This window comes from Budorcas taxicolor, chromosome 15 (assembly GCF_023091745.1).
Source record: "Budorcas taxicolor isolate Tak-1 chromosome 15, Takin1.1, whole genome shotgun sequence".
NCBI classification, from domain to species: Eukaryota; Metazoa; Chordata; class Mammalia; order Artiodactyla; family Bovidae; genus Budorcas; species Budorcas taxicolor.
This window is the reverse complement of record NC_068924.1, coordinates 38339033-38356006: the sequence shown is the minus strand read 5'-3', so window position 1 is coordinate 38356006 and position 16974 is coordinate 38339033.

The window sequence follows — 16974 nt, the reverse complement described above, 5'->3', positions numbered from 1 at the left end:
TCCAAGGAGCGAGTGTCTTTTCATTTCATGGCTGCAGTCACCATCTGCAGTGTTTTTGGAGCCCAAGAAAATGAAGTCTGTCACTGTTTCCATGATTTCCCCATCTATTTGTTGTGAAAGTAATGGGACCAGATGCCATGATCTTAGTTTTTTGAATGTTGAGTTTTAAGTCAGCTTTTTCACTCTCTTCTTTAACTTTCATCAAGAGACTCCTTAGTTCTTCTTTGCTTTCTGCCATAAGGGTGGTGTCATCTGTGTATCTGAGGTTATTGATATTTCTCCTGGCAATCTTGATTCCAGCTTGTGCTTCTCCCAGTCTGGCATTTCGCATGATGTACTCTGCATATAAGTTAAATAAGAGGGTGACAATATACAGCCTCGACACACTCCTTTCCCAATTTGGAACCAGTCTGTTGTTCCATGTCTGATTCCAACTGTTGCTTCTTGACCTGCTTACAGATTTCTCAGGAGGCAGGTAAGGTGGTCTGGTATTCCCATCTCTTTAAGAATTTTCCACAGTTCTATTGCTACAAGCCACCCCAAAATTTAATGGCCTAAGACAAAATCATGATTTCTCATGATTCTATAATCTAAGCTTGGCTTACCTGGAAAACTGTCCTGCTTTTTTTTTGTCTGCTAGGGCAGAAAGTCCATTATAGCTTCTTCATTAGCATGTCTATTTATTCATCTGCGATGACTGAGTGCTGGTTAGATATCTCTCACCCTCCACACAGCATCTCTATTTGGCTTGTTTGGACTTCCTCCTAGCATGGCTCTCTCAGGGTAGTCAGCCTTTTGTTAGCAGATAGCTTCTAAGAGGGAGGACAAGAAAGCTGCTAGTTCTCATAAGGCCTGGGTTTGAAAGCCCTAGAATGTCACTTTCACTGTATTCTATTGTCAAAACAGGCCATATGTTCAGATCACATTCAGTGAGAGAAGACAAAGTTCATTTCTTAATGAGTGAAGTGCCATGTGTATGTACATGGAGGGAAGACATTTACAGTAGCCATCTTTGGAGATTCCCACAGAGGAAAGCATTGTAAATAAGTGACTGGATTGATCAAGGAAAAATTGTCTAAGTGTAAACCCACTTATTCTTTTGATTCCTATGAATAAGGATTTCCTATCTCCACCAACTCCTACCACTCCCCACCCCACTGCCCAGAGAATCAAGCATGACTCACATCTGTATAAAGATAAGCCCTGGAGATTAGCATTTGAAATGTGATAAAGAATTTATCATCCCTACAAGGCATTTCTTTTGATTAGCTTGATCCACAATTTTTTTCTCCCATGTTCCTGCCATTTCTCTTCCCCCCTTGTGATATACTGTTGTTGTTCTTCAGTCGCTAAGTTGTGTCCGACTCTTTGTGACCCCATGGACTTCAGCACACCAGGCTTCCCTGTCCTTCACTTTCTCCTGGAGTTTGCTCAGACTTATGTCCATTGAGTCCGTGATAGCATCCAACCACCTCATCCTCTGTTCCCTTCTCCTCCTGCCTTCAGTCTTTCCCAGCATCAGGGTCTTTTCCAATGAGTCATCTCTTTGCATCAGGTGGCCAAAATATTGGAATTTCACCTTCAACATCAGTCCTTCCAATGAATATCAGGGTTGATGTCCTTTAGGATTGACTGATTTGATCTCCTTACTGTCTAAGGGACTCTCAAGAGTCTTCCAGCATGAGAGTTCAAAAGCATTGATTCTTTGGCAATCAGCCTTCTTTATGGTCCAACTCTCACATCCATACATGACTACTGGAAAAAACAAAGCCTGGACTATATGGACCTTTGTAAGCAAAGTAATGTCTCTGCTTTTTAAAACACTGTCTTACGACCCTGTATGCAAGACAGGAAAAAAGACGCAGCTGTGTATAACGGACTTTTGGACTCAGAGGGAGAGGGAGAGGGTGGGATGATATGGGAGAATGGCATTCTATCATGTATACTATCATGTAAGAATTGAATCGCTAGTCTATGTCTGACGCAGGATACAGCATGCTCGGGGCTGGTGCATGGGGATGACCCACAGAGATGTTATGGGGAGGGAGGTGGGAGGGGGGTTCATGTTTGGGAACACATGTAAGAATTAAAGATTTTAAAATTTAAAAAATAAAAAACTTAATACTAAATAAATAAATAAATAAATAAAACACTGTCTTAGGGCTTCCTTGGTGGCTCAGAGGATAAAAGCGTTTGCCTACAATGCAGGAGACCTGGGTTCAATCCCTGGGTCGGGAAGATCCCCTGGAGAAGGAAATGGCAACCCATTCCAGTACTCTTGCCTGAAAAATCCCATGGATGGAGAAGCCTGGTAGGCTACAGTCCATGGGGTCGCAAAGATTCGGACATGACTGAGCAACTTCAGATTTGTCATAGCTTTCTTCCAAGGAGCAAGCGTCGTTTGATATACCCTAGTCAATACCAGACTTGTCAATAGCCTAGAGAAGAGGTATGTTTCATTGACAGGAAAATAATGCTGAGAGAAAAGTTCCTGTGGGCTCAGGGAGAATGATGAAAACGTGGCCTCTTTTGGTCCCACCTGAAGAGGAAACGAGAGAATACAGGGCATATATACAGGAACCCAGTTTATATGAGGGACAACAAAATGGTGTTGTTGAAGGAGCCAGGCTGCAAGTTGGGCGGGAAGTGATGTGGTCATGGCTGGTGAGGTCTGCCAGGTCTCTGGGGCCAGGAATTCCCTGCTGCCTTTGTTGACATGTGGACTCTGGAAACCTGGCTGTGTCTGTTCCTATGGGACTAGCAGTTCATTTCTGTAGCCTCAAAAATTCTGGAAATCATGTTATTTTATGTAGTTTGCATTTGGGGAGTTAGTTCTTTACTGTTCTCTCTCTGAATTTAGTGACCTTTCCTTGGCATATCCATCTTTCTCAGCTGTGCTAAATGAAGCTATGGATACCAAATTAAGCCCATACTTGGGCCAGAACCATAAAGCTGTACTTCACCCCTCTGCCCGACTCTCATGGTCTATATGGTGGCAGTGGCAGGAAAAGCCAGGGGAGTGCTTTCATATGGGAGATCAGAGACTTTGGTGGGGGCTCTTTGGCCAACTACCTTTACTTGCCAGAGTCTCCTCCTCCTCCCCACAAAATGGGAGGTTCTGTGTTTTACTTTTATTTCTTTATAAGAGACTGTGGCTAAAGTCCAGGTAGAGATGGAGGATCTGAATTAAGCTAGTGTGTATTGGGGAGAAGTGGCCACACACACACACACACATACATACCCAGCCAGTGCAGCTCAGTTTCTGTTTTGTGTGCACAGCAGCTTGTTTCCCATCCTGTTGGATCTCTGTGCCTTTTTTTTACTTCACAGCTCTGCCTGGCTGTAACCCTCTGCCTGGGATCTGCCTTCTTTCATTATCACCATCTACAACAGTCTCTCAGGTGAGATGGGGCTATGTCTGGGAACATGCTACCACTTCAGGATCCAAATGCCAGCCTATCTAGTCTAAAGATGAATGGGATGAGTTTGTTGCGTTTCATGAAACAGAGGTTAGCTAAGAAATGAACAATACGAACTCTGAGCCCCACAGGACCCCTCCCTGTCAGGGGGTCCACTCAGGGAAGGACATCACATAGCTCTTGGAATAAAGGTTTTTCAGAGAGGAGACAAGATGAAGCTGACTCTCCGTATCTAGGGAGTCCAAATGTTTTTCATTTTTGTGTTTTTTTCCCCAGATGTGTTTTGGGAACTAAACATTTCTGAGAAATTTTAATATCAAAACCAGGGGGAAAATGGGAGAAAAAAGGAATCACTATAATCTTAAGAGGTTGAAATTACCATCATGCCCATTTTACAGAGGCACGGGGTGATGCCGACACTGGTCCATGTCGACACAGCCAACAGAGGCAGAGATTCGAATCCCAAGCTCTTTGGTGATGGACAGCCTCGCTTCCCTGATTGGAAAGATAAACTACCGGGAGCTCCAGGCCGGGACTTTCTGCTGCTCTGTGCCAGGATGCTTTCTCAGGCCTGGCCCAGCTCCCCACTTTCTCTTCTTTTTTACCTGACAGCAAACCTCAAAGTCCCGGCCGCATCCGGCCGCATTTCTCTCTTCTGGAGCTTCCATCACTGCCTCCTCTTGGTCTTCTCTTCCCAGTCTCAGATGCACAGTGGGCCGCAGTGTATCCAGTTCCCTGCTTCCTCCCTGCTCTTAAAGACAAATGTTTGCACCTTTTGTGTTCAAAGTAATTTCACGCAAGTTCAACAGGGAGGCAGAGTGGGAGTGGCAGAAATAAGAAATCTAACATTGTTGCCATCCTGGTCTCCAGTCCAGAGTCCCTGTCTCCCTCATGATGTGGGTAAGGAAAGCTTTGGTGAGTTTTTGTTGTTATCGTTCAGTTGCTAAGTCATGCCCGGCTCTTTGCAGCCCCATGGACTGCAGCACCCCAGGCTCTCCTGTCCTTCACTGAGTCCTGGAGTTTTCTCAAATGGTGGCCTTTAAACATCCATTTTTATTTCAGAAAGTGGAGCTCCCTCACACCCCTCTCTTTCTACTGTCCCTCCAGTTTAAGGATGAATGTGATGCTTCTTGCTTTTAGGAAACGTCTACCCAGTTTAAAGACTCTAGCCTGGCTGGGCATTGGACATTTCTTGCCTCACCTGGAGCCTTCTAGACTAGGAATCACTCAATTTCCCGGCTTCTGACATTCCCAACTTGTCCTCCTGGGGATGCTGTCTCATTACGTCTTGGCTCTAATCCTTCGAGGCCAGGAGGACCCTGGCTAAGTGAATGGGGAGCTACCCCTGATTATTAGGACACTGTTCTCAGAAGCAACTCAGGACACTGAAGACTGAAGAAATAGGGCCCATCACCCACCAAGAGACCACACATTTTCTCCAAATTTAAAGTATTCAATTTCGTATTGCCTAAGAAAAATCTCATAAGGGAATCTGAGCCACGAACAAAGGGGGGCAACTGTAGATTTATGTTCCTTTTTCTTTCTTTTGTTTTTTTCAGTTGAAAGATAATACGATTAGGTTGGTATAGAATAGGTGATTGTCTCACCAGGTGATTCTTAGGGGAAAGCAGAGATGGTGCAACTTGAAAATAATCTAGTATCAGCCGCAGCTGTGGAGAGGGAGGGACAGTCGGCATTCTCAGTGGGCAGTGAAAGTCGATTATTCATTACCACCAAAGATTTGACAGTACACTGAACACACGACATTATATTTATGCTACATAAAATAATGTGATACAATTTTTATGACCCAATTTAATCCAGCAGAGGGTATCCGTTTAATAAAGACAAGGACACTAGAATTAAAATTATCTATAGATCTACATAACAAAGGGCTTGTAAAAAGGAGCATGCTAATTTGACAGGAAATAGATAGCATTGTCATAAAATTTGGAAAATGGAGAGAAAGTGCCTCACTCTGAATTTGTGTGAGTTCAGCTGACAGGTGCTGAGATCTGTAAGAGGAAAAAAGGGAAAAGCATACAGCCGTCTTTTCTGAATTCCCAGGCCAAGCACATGTTCTGTTCATTTATTCATTCCTCTGACAGCAAAATGGAGTATCTGCTGTGTAAAACTTTATTGTTTTAACAACTATCCAACAAACAAGCAAACTTTCCTACAATCGTGTAAGATTTTTCAAAGTTGAATTTCACTCTGTGTGGGTACCTTGCTTACCTTCTGGATATCCATGGCAACTGGCTGGAAATGGCTAATATAAATATAGAAAAATCAGCACTAGCTGCTCTCCAGACCCGTGGAGAGCTGTGTGCTCAGAGCTCAGTGTGATTTCACTGAAAAAGAAAAATGAATGTGACATGTGGGTGGATTTCAATTTTATGTCCACCCGTCAAGTGTTTATGAAACTTCCCTTGAGAATCCCTGGTCCCTGCCCTCAAAGGACTCACAGCCCATTGGGGATGTAAATTACTCTGATGTGTGGGCTTTTTTTTTTTTAATTGGAGATAGTTGATTTACAATGTTGTGTTAGTTTCAGGTGTACAGCAGAGTGAATTAGTTAATACATATATCCACTCTATTTTAGGTTCTTTTCCCAGGTCATTATAGAGTATTGAGTGGACTTGCCTGTGCTATACACTGGGTCCTTATTATGTTATCTATTTTGTATATAGTAATTTGTATTTGTCAATCCCAATCTCTCAATTTATCCCTCCCCACCCCTTATCCCCTGGTAACTTATGTTTATGTGACTATATTTCTGTTTCGTGTGGGCTTTCTTTTAAGAGTTTGAAGTTGAGAATAAATCCTAAAGTAAAGTTTTTCCTTACCCATGTTCTTGCTTCAACTTTGTGGTGGGGTCAGCTTCTCAAGTCTCTTTCTTTTATCCACCAGTCAACTCCCTTGAACCTGAGTCAACTCCCTGAGCCAACTCACCTTTCCTTCTGGCCAAAGCCCCACTAAGGATTAATCCATGCTGTGGCTTCCTTTACTGCTTAGGTTTAGAGAGGTGGGGATTTAAGGATATCAAGCATCCAACTCCTGTCAGCCAATGGTCAAGTGCTGAGCTCTTTTGCCTCGAGGATAACATCAATCTCTGCCCCTCAGGACTCCAGGACTCCCCTGAGATGCTTCAGGGAGTACTGCAGAAAGGGAGGAGAAAGAAGGGAGGCTTGCTCAGGCCCTCTCCCCTGCTACAATCAGGGTAGTTCCACTTGCATCTCTTTTATGTTTTAACTCTACATGAACACTATCAAATTCATATGAGCCTCATCAAGGATGGAGACTGAGAAGCAACTACTGGATTTGACCATTAGGGAGTCCTTAGTGGTTTGTGTGGTTAATTTTATGAATCAACTTGACTGGGCTACAAAGGGCCTGGGTATTCAGCTAAAAGTTGTTCTGGATGTATCTGTAAGGGTGTGTTTCTGGATGAAATTAGCTCCTGAATTGGTAGACCTAGTAAAGCTAATTGCCCTCCCAATGTGGGTGGGTGTCACCCAGCCTGTTGAAAGCTGGAATAGAAGGGAAGAAAAGATGAGGAGGGAGGAGCTCAGTCTCTGCTTGTGTGTTAAACTGGATCATCAGTCTTCTACTGCCCCAGGATGGGAACTTTCACCCCCGCACCCCTAGTTCCCAGGCCTCAGACTGGAGCTGCATACCTGGCTTTCTGGGTCTCCAACTTGAAGAACTGATGCTTTTGAACTGTGGTATTAGAGAACACTTTTGAGAGTCCCTTGGACAGCAAGAGGATCAAACCAGTCAATCCTAAAGGAAATCAACCCCAAATATTCATTGGAAGGACTGAGGTGGAAGCTGAAACTCCAATACTTTGGCCACCTGATATGGAGAGCCAGCTCATTGGAAAAGACCCTGATGCTGGGAAAGATTGACGACAGGACGAGAAGGGGTGACAGAGGATGAGATGGTTGGATGGCATCACCAACTCAATGGACATGAGTTTGAGCAAACTCTGAGAGATAGGGAAGGACAGGGAAGCCTGGTGTACTGCAGTCCATGGGGTCGCAAAGAGTCGGACACAACTGAGTGGATTGAACAGCACAACTTGCAGATCATGGGAACTCAGCCTCCAAAATCATGTCGTGAGTCAAGTCCTTGTAACAGATTTCTTTCTATCCATCTATAGCCTGTTGATTTTATTGCCCTGGAGAAGTTGATTAATCAGAGGAGTGGTAGGGACAGAAGCCAGGCTGAAATGAGTTGCTGGGAGGTGAGGAAGTGAATGCGGTAAATATGAATACATTTTTTCTATAATGAATGTAAGGAAGTAACGAGTAGGGACAGAGGTACAAGCTTTAGGGAGCACTTCCTTTGAAAATTCATGAGCTTGAGAACAGAGAAGAAGCTGCCAGAAGGTTGGGAAGGGGTCACTGAAAGTATGTATGGGGAGGGCAACTGGGGTCACATGGTGAATGGGTGGGAAAGAAGCTAAGAGAACTGCCTGGTTGTGTGAATTCAGATGAGTTACTTGCCCTCTTGAAGCTCTGTGCTTTTGTTTATAAACTGGACATCACAAGCCTTATTAGCTTGTGAAGATTAAAGGAGACAGTGTTTGAAAGCAGATTCATAGGGTCTGGCACACAGCAGGTAGTCCCTCCTTCCTTCTCTTCTTTTCCCTCAGCTTCCTGACACCACTGTCCACCATCTCCTGGTTTCTATATTTCTGTCTGCATCTGTGATTGGCATCAGCAGGTCAGGGTTTAAACCATGGCTGTACTGTGTACTGACTTTAGGTGGATTAACCAACCTACCCAAGCCTCTGTATTGACATCTATAAACTGGTGATACTATTTCTACTTTAGGGTTATGTGAAGGTTAAATGAGTCAATATATATAAAGCCCCTGATGAAGCGCCTCACTTACACAAGAGACAGTCAAGGAAGAAAATAGTTTAAGTGACTCAGCAGGCAGAAAGCTTTACTCAGCTGACATGCATCAGTAAACTCCTGAGACCAGGTGACTCAGAGTTGAAGAAGGATTGTTAGTTTTATGGGGTGGAGAGAAGAGCGGTATGTGTCCTTGTGGTTTGGCTCAGGTAGTCATTTTCGTCACTAACTGCTATGAAACTTGTGCTTGGAACTGTGCCTCCTGTTCAGGATCACTGGTACCACCCTGAAACAGATCTTTCGAGAATGTTCTTTTTTAAAAAAAAAGAAAAAACCACTGCAGCTTCTCTGTTAGTCAAGGACTGAGGAGGAGGTAGCAGGGATACAGAGGAAAAAAGAGGGAAAAAAAGGAAAAGAGGACAAGGGTCAACGCAAGGAGAGCTGGGGAGCTTCTATCATGTCTGTCTTCATTCTCTTTATAATATTAAGTAAATGTGCTGAATGAATGAATATATAAATGCATGTCTGGCCTAAGTACTGTCTTAATATATTCTACTGAGATAGTTAACCAAATGAAAATTATCTAAATGTAAAACAATACTCTCTCTCTCTCTCTCTCTCTCTCTCTATATATATATATATATATATATACACTTCAGTTCAGTTCAGTCGCTCAGTTGTGTCTGACTTTTTGCGACCCCATGAATTGCAGCACGCCAGGCCTCCCTGTCCATCACCAACTCCCAGAGTTCACTCAAACTCACGTCCATCAAGTTGGTGATGCCATCCAGCCATCTCATCCTCTGTCCTCCCCTTCTCCTCCTGCCCCCAATCCCTCCCAGCATCAGAGTCTTTTCCAACGAGTCAACTCTTTGCATGAGGTGGCCAAAGTACTGGAGTTTCAGCTTTAGCATCATTCCTTCCAAAGAAATCCCAGGGTTGATCGCCTTCAGAATGGACTGGGTGGATCTTCTTGCAGTCCAGGGGACTCTCAAGAGTCTTCTCCAACACCACAGTACAAAAGCACCAATTCTTCAGCACTCAGCCTTCTTCACAGTCCAACTCTTATCTATATTTAAATATATATATTTGAATTTAAATATTCATATTTGTTAAATACTTAATTTTTCAGGTTTCCTCAAGTTCTCTATCCTACAGAATCATCCTTTCTTTAAATATTAAACCAAAATGATTCAAGATTCTCTCCTTGGTTATTTCAGGGATTATGGCCTTTCATGAGGTTTCTCTCAAGAAATATTTTTGAGATTTCCTCAAGAATCTTTGTCTGACCCCTGGTCACCCTCTGCCCTGGTACTAGAAGCGGTCCCCTGGGCCACTGACTCTTGTAAGAACAAGATGGGTCTCTAAGTTTGCAGAGAGACACCAAGTGGCTTCAACTATGGAATAAGTGTGTGTGATGTGAAGGTGGAAGCCAAGCAGATTCATCCTACACCCGTGTTTGATATCTTCTCAACTCTGGATTTTTAAACTTTAATTTCTTCTCACTCTCATCTTACCTGAGCAATTTATCTAGGTCCACTTGCTATAGCACTAATCCAACCCTGTTATTTTGGCTAAACTCTCCGTGACTCCTGTTCCCAGCACAAATAGAAACTTCTCACCCTGCATTCAAAGCCTAACCTCTACTCTTTCTTGCAAGTTTAACTGGACCAACAAGTTTAACTAGATAACAAGTTTCACATGTTTTCATCGCTTATTTTGTCCTTTGCTGCCATCATGTCTTTGATTTGGCTGTTTCCTTATTCTTGAAGGCCTTCCCCATTTTCACTCCTGGAAAAGTCAGCTTGGTGCAGTAGGGAAAGACATTTCTGGGATTCAGCTTTGGTTCTATCCTCAAATAGTTGTGGCTTGAAGTCTTACTTTACCCATTAGTTAAATGGGGATAGCAATATCTATTTGGTATGGCTGTTGGGATTAGCTATAAAGTTGCATGCTAGTGTCTGGCATGTAGCTGATGATCAAAACTGTTGCTATCTCATTCTTCAAATCCATCTCAGTTGACATTTTCTTCAGGCATCCTCAACCTCTACAGATACTTATTGGTATCTCTTACTTAGCTCTCTAAGGCATTTGTATTTTCTGCATTTTATTGAATGTCCATGCACTTGCTCCATCTCCCTCCTTAGGTTTTAAGCTCTTGAGGACAAACCTGGGGTTGTCTTTATCTTAGCTGCTGCAGAAAGTGCCATGCAACTGGAGCAGTGACTTGCAGCTGTGCTCAAAGTATTTAATAAACATTTGTTGAATTTAGTTGAAATGTATGAAACAACCCAATCCCATTATTATTCTGAGAAATGTCAGTCTTAAGAGCCACAGTCATGCCAGGCTATCATGTATTATTCATGCAAAATTACCCTCAGTGCCCTGGTTTCCTGGTCCACCATCAGAGGAGGCAGGACAGTGCTGTGGGCTGGGAAAATTTACATTTAGAAATCTATCCCCATCAGCATGAACAGTGAGGTTAACTTGGCATTGCCAATTACTGAACCAAAGTTCTTGTAGTTTTCTCTTACAGAAGTTCTGGCAGGAATATTGGGCTTTCCATGCAAGTCCAGCTCAAATTTATTTTTTTTTTTCAGATTTTTAGTATTTCAAAAAAAGCAAAACTCAAGTACTAAGTGCAGACCCAGAGGAGAGAAACTGTTTAGTGAAAGAAGAATTTCATTTGGCATTAGAAGGAAATGTTTAGGGAGAGGAGGTACAGAAAATCTGGACATGGAAGTGGCTGGATCCTCCATGAGAAGATGCATGCAGCATTGCCCTTTCTTTTCATTTCCTAACTTGCTAAAAAGTTTGAGGTTTTATGCTGTCCCAGCCTGGAGGGCTGCAGTCCATGGGGTCGCGAAGAGTAGGACACGACTGAGCGACTTCACTTTCACTTTTCACTTTCATGCATTGGAGAAGGAAATGGCAACCCACTCCTGTGTTCCTACCTGGAGAATCCCAGGGACGGAGGAGCCGGGTGGGCTGCCATCTATGGGGTCACACAGAGTTGGACACGACTGAAGTGACTTGGCAGCAGCAGCAGCAGAGTGGATAAGCCTATGATATGTATGTGGCTGATTTCATATACTCTGACAGCTCCATCACAGTTCTGACAGCTAAAAATCCATCTTCTGCCTCTTATCATACTGAGATGTTGATGTTATGTTGGTGTGTTTTCGAAGTATCCTGAAGCCATGCTTAGAGAACTCAGGATTTGCAGTCTTTTTAGAATTTAAAGCATACTTATTTTGAATTGATTTACTTACAAAGTGACATCTTTCTGGAAGGAATGAACGATCAAGTAGAGATCATTTCGAGCTGAATTATACAAAAATCCACAGTCTCTTTCTTCATGCATATTATTCTTGCCAATTCCCTCCCTAGCCAAGCCATGGTATCTTTGTAGATGCTGTTCCCTCTGCTTAGAATGTTCCCCACCCATGTCCTTATGTGGGACCAGGTCATCTTCAGCTAGCATCAAATGCCATCCTTTTCAACTCCAGGGAGAGTGAATTGCTCCCTCTTTCTCCCTCTTTTTGTTCCCATACATATCTCTCTAGTGCTGCCTTTTTTTTCTTTTTTTAACTGCTGTAGTCATTTGTTTGTATGACTTTTTCCGGTTTATCTTTGTTTCCCATGACCTGCATAAAAAGTAAAATCCTCAAGTCAGTCTCAAGGAATTGGCAGTAGTGAAAAGAAACAGAGCAGCTTAGAGTTCTGCTCTACAATGGTTACAATCATGGAAAACTGTTAAAAGATAAAATGGCGACTCTAGGAGATGATAATGGTAAAACACAAGACAGAGATGATCCAAATACACATAGTCCCCAAAACAACGTGTACAAAGAAATGGTGAAGATGTTTCCTGTTTCTCACCATTGAATGCTGTAAATAAGAAACAGATGTTTACTGTGAAGTCACTCTATTATTTACCCTTGGTTGTATTAGGAACCACCTTTCCCCACTTAGGTTATTTTTACTAATTTTCCAAACGGTGTTCAAAATAATAGTTATATTTTATATGGCATAATTGGACTCACTGTTCATTATTTATGCATTTTTATAGCAAAAGTTTCTCCACTTAACACACTATTCTAGAGGGTCTTATCTAACTCTCTAATAATTTCAACAGAATAACTATTTGAGTTGTATTATTTCTGAAAATTTTTCAGGTCCTATGTCTTTCATGAAAAAAATAGTAAATTGAATGGACATATCCATCTTCTATCAATTTTTTTTCTTTAAAAATTCTGAAAACAATTCATTGTCTTCAGACATTTTAAGTTGAGGTAGAGGAATGTGAAAGTATCTTAATGTGGGTACACTGGGAATTTTTATAGATAGTATATCTTGAAGAGATAAATGCAAAGCTGAGAGATGGTCGATAGATATTGTAGATAAAATATCTATATTCCCTCAGTCCTATTCCCATCCACTTAGTTCCCACCCCCATATCACCATGAGTAAGATGATTTCTGTATCTAGTCAATAGATAGAACCACTGAAAGAGGTTTCTTATGCACAAACAAAAAACATAAATATATATTCTTATTCCTCCCCACACACTTTACAAAACAAATAGAAGGAAAAGGAGAGGAAATACTTATTTTACTTTGATTGGAATGCAAGAAGTTGGTAGAAGACATGAAAAGAGGTATATTAGCTCTCAGATTGAGCTGATGACTAGTGAAAAGGCATGAAGGAAGAAAATCCTCAAAGGATATAGCTCCTTATTCACCAAAAAATAAATTCTGAAGTTATGCTGTAATAGATAGATATAAATTGATGGTTATAGCACATGGGATATTTATGGAAGGTCTGAAGTTAATGATGAGTAATGTTAAAACAGAGTATTTACCTTCTAAATCATACTAGAATAAAAGAAGAAACTAATGTTGCTCCTACATCAAAAATTCATAATAGAAAAGAGCCCTCAAGGAAAATTAATGTTTAAAAGTGTAAACTAGGATGACAGACCTAGTATTGCAATGATCATCATGCTATACACTTTGAAATAGTGGCTTGATAAATTGTATTTTATTAGCCCTTGCAAGGTGGTGAAAATAAAGGAAATAATCTTTGTAAATACTGAAGGGTGATCTCAGAAAAAGCATTTAAAACATGAAGTTAAGTGAAAAGCTGATATGTGCCTTGGGATTGCAGCTATGAAATAAATGTTGACAGGTGGAAGGCGATGTAGCAGGGTAGAGTGTTGAAATTACAGGATTTATTTTTGTTTCTCTTAATTCATATTTCCTTATGTTCTGTATCTTTTCTTTTATTAAATTAAAAATGACAGTATCAATGATTATAATCTATGAAACCACCTTAAACTATATTTTTAGAAGATTAAAAATCTCTTCCCACTGCCCGCCATTCTAATCTCTTGAGAGATTATCAACATTAACAAAATGTATTATTATCTTTCTGTATTTCTTTTATGCTTAACACAAACACACATAGTTAAAACTTTTTGGTTGGTGCTGGTGTTTGCAATTTGCAAACTGTGTTTCTCATTTAACAATACATCATGGAAAGTGAGGGATAGCTCTATTTCAATCTTTTTTTTTTTTTTTTTGAGTGTGGTTGATTTACAGTGTTTTAAGTGTGTAGCAATATCCCTAATTCCTCACTTTGGTTCTTCCCAGATTTTTGCTTCTCTAAGCCATGATAAGATAAATATCATGTACATGTATTCTTATGTACTAGAGCTTTTATTCTGTTAGATAAATTTTCCCAAATAAGATTTCTGGACACTTGGTTGTATTGTCTATTAACACATTATTGACTGAAGACATATTAATGCCACTGGTATTAGTTTCTACAAAAATCCTTTGGTCAATAATGTCTTGAAAAAGAAAGAGCTTGGAGGAAAAAGTGAGTTTTTTATAAATTCATGCATATTTACTTTGGCCATAGCTCTTTGAGATGATCACTTTTTTCCCTTAGTTGTTCACTCTGTGCTTCTTTATTCACAGCCTCATGTACACATGAGATATAAAAAGCTGCACATATTTAAAGTGTACATTTAGTGCAGTAAATTTTGACATATGTATATACATAGAAAAGCATTAACCTAATTAAGATAAAAAGCATACTCATTGCCCCCAGTAGTTTCCCCATGCCTCTCTGTTATCCATATCTGCCTCCCATATCCCAGGGAACTACTAATTTAAAGAAGGAAAAAGCAAGCCAGTGCTGGGTAGGGGTTTCCAGATCCTGACCCGCCCCTCACAGGCCCCGCCCCTTTCACTTTCCTAGGTTGGTCTTCTAGAATCAGGGGTCAGAGACACCAGGGTGAAAATCCTCACTTCAGCTGCTTTACTGTGTGGCTGGTACGAGTCACCTTTACCTTTTATTAAATATGTTAGGGACTATTCCAGGCACTGGGAATACTGCAGTGAAGAAAACCTACAAAGTCTGCTCACTTGGGCTTACTTTAGTGTGGGAGAATGATTACCATCACTGGTCTATTGGATCTGGACCTTCCTATCTCCCTCCAGTTGCTGCTATATCTCTCTCGTACCCTTTAATAAATTTTTTATTGAAGTATAGTTGCTTTACAATGCTGTGTCAGTTTTTGTTGAACAGCAAAGTGAATCAGCCATACATATACGTATATCCCCTATTTTTGGATTTCCTACCTAAATAGGTCACCACAGAGCACTAAGTAGAGTTTCATGTCCTTTACAGTAGGTTCCCACTAGTTATCTATTTTATACATGATAGTGTCCTTATGAGATAGTCATTTTGTAGGATCATTTTTCTAGGTTCTTTTTTGGTCCATTCTGAATTAAATTTTAGGTCAGATAATGGAGGACACAGATTTTGAGAGAGAAAAGAAGGGTAAATAGAAGGAGTAACAGAAGAGGTGATTAGGGCCAAAGAAGAAGAGAATTTAAAGAAAGAGAATTGCTCCACAGAGTTAGATGCTGGGGACAGGCAGAGGAGAAGCGTTTCTTCTATTGATGGGGCAGGGAGGCTGTGCATGAAATGTCTTATGTATCTCTCCTGGGCACAAGGTGGGATGGTACTTCTTCCATTCCCTTGATGTTAGGAAGGTCCCTGTGACTTGTTCTCGAGTGAAATGAATGCAGAAGTGATATGTGTTGCTATGAGGTAGAAGACTTTAAGAGCTGGTGTTCAGTTTTCTGTGTCTCTTTCTCCCTATCAGAATGACAGGTGACCTTCCAGTTATGGAGGTTCCATAAACCAGAGCCCCTGAGTGAGGATGACATATGGCAGAGTGCCCCACCCCCTTACCTCCCAACCACCGTGGGATATACACATGTAGGATGAATGAGATATAAACCTTATTATTAGAAGTCATTAATATTTTATGGTTGTTTGTTTTTTTTAGCATAACTCAGCACATCCTGACTGATACAATCACCTAGAAAAGAGATTCAGTTGAGAAACCCTGAACTCTGATGTCAAGGTGGTTAAAAAGTAATTAGACTGTAGCTCAGGGGATTGAAGAGTAGGGTGTGTAGTGAGGAAGTATAAGTAGCAAGTGTTAAATTTCCTTCAAGGTTGCTTAGGGGCTATCAGAACCCGGTTCTGCCAATTTGTTAAAAAATGCTCTTTGGGGAAATCCAGGAATAATTCTAGAACACGTTAAAAATAAACTTAGAAACATTAACTGCATAAATAATGACAAAACCAAGGCATATACTGTAGAACTCTTTATATATAGAATAAGATTCTAGCAGCTTTTTATGCATCTTGGTGTGTACTGAAGGTATAAGAATATCACACAATTAATTCCTCTGTGTTCTAGGAAAAATTTTATTTCTCCAGATGAAATATATTTCCTTTTATTGGTTAATGAGAATTATGTCAACAACTCTACAAAACCCATGTGCCTGTTCTTTTCTTGTTTAAGTTGCCAGGGAGTTAAAAGATTATCTTTTGCTTAGATGGCTTGGTACAACTCACTTCCCTTAGGGTCTAGCTCGTGGAGTAGAGCACGAGGCATAGGGTCATGTGGGAAGATCTGGGGGATGTATACCACCCAGGGTGGCTTAAAGCAGCAACGGCTCTGCTCCTGATTGTTGCCAAGACAACTTGGAATATTCTATAACTTGCAAAGACCCACCAGACACACTATGGGAGCAACAGAATGGAGGAAAGGTGTGCATGTATATGTGTGTATTGTTTGCATTTTACTGAGGATGCCCCTTAAACCAGTAGTCACATAACTAGTAAGGTCCAGCAACATCTTGAGAATCATTCAGTTGTAGTGGGACAGTCTGAAGAAAGAAAACGATACTGATATGGACCTACTTCCCAGCAGATAAAACCAGGACTGTCTAGTTCTCAAGATCATAATTCTTGAAACTACAAATCAAATGCCCTTAGAGGGTTGTGAAATTAATTTAGAGCATCTCAAGTTTTTAAAAAATAAAATGGAATAGAAAATGTTAAGCATGCATCCCATGCAGTAAAGGTAAGGGTTCTTTTTTCTTTCTAAATGAAACTTCTATTGAAGTGTATATGTGTGTGTGTGTTTGTTCTGGGTTGTAATTAAGAATGCATTTCTTACTGGGATTCTGGTCAAAACCATTTGAAACCATTTGTTTTTTTAGCATAACTCAGCACATCCTGACTGATACAATCACCTAGAAAAGAGATTCAGTTGAGAAATCCTGAACTCTGATGTCAAGGTGGTTAAAAAGTAATTAGAC